This window comes from Myotis davidii, unplaced genomic scaffold, assembly GCF_000327345.1.
Source record: "Myotis davidii unplaced genomic scaffold, ASM32734v1 scaffold170, whole genome shotgun sequence".
NCBI classification, from domain to species: Eukaryota; Metazoa; Chordata; class Mammalia; order Chiroptera; family Vespertilionidae; genus Myotis; species Myotis davidii.
This window is the reverse complement of record NW_006282528.1, coordinates 2,342,555-2,343,298: the sequence shown is the minus strand read 5'-3', so window position 1 is coordinate 2,343,298 and position 744 is coordinate 2,342,555. Positions and strand designations below refer to the sequence as shown.

At 63.8% G+C, this 744-nt stretch overlaps 1 protein-coding gene across 1 annotated transcript in view; it reads left to right on the top strand.

The window, feature by feature from the left end:
- The window catches only part of HUNK (hormonally up-regulated Neu-associated kinase), a 53,855-nt gene that overhangs the window by 44,156 nt on the left and 8,955 nt on the right, over window positions 1–744 (top strand). The window lies entirely within an intron of this gene.

Here is a 744-nt window from a genome sequence, read left to right as displayed (position 1 = left end):
TTGGGTTGGAGCGTCCGGAAACGTGGGAGTGCCGCCAGCTCTGTGGCTGCTCCTCCGCTCATCCCAGGGTCCTGGTCACTCGGTGACACCGCCCGCCCGTGTGCCCTGCACCAGCGTGAGGCGAGGAGCAGCCCGCCAGGACAGTAGGAGACAGGACGGGCTCGCTCTCCCCGCACGGAGCTCACCCAGCCACGGGGGGCAGATAACCCTGAGCCCACAGGGGGCGTCTAGAGTAAGAAAACCAGGCACGTCAGGGCACGGAGATGAGAGGAAAGACAGTCATGTGTCTTCAGAACAGTTTATTGACTTTAACGAGAGAGAAACATCAGTGACGAGAGAATCACTGAGCTGCTGCCCCCTGCACGCCCCACACTGGGGATTGATCCCCAAAACCCGGGCCTGTGCCCTGGCCAGGAATCGAACCCTGACCTCCTGGTTCATAGGTCGACGCTCAGCCACTGAGCCGCGCCCCGGGAAGCCCCTCTGTCCACGGCTTCGTCCCTCCCCGCAGACACCCGTGGACAGAGAGCGCCTGTCGCTCGTAAAGTTCAGAGCTGACATGACAGCGACGCCCGTGAGGAAGTGGGAATTCAGTGGCTTTTCCTCGGAAGGTCAGGGGTCGCAGGAGACGGAAGAGAAGCGTTTGGGGGCCTGGGGGCCTCTGCCTGGCTCAGTGCGTGGGCAGCAGGGCGGCCGTGGCGAGTCGGGGGCCACAGGGCGGCCGTGGAGAAGGCTGGGGAAGAA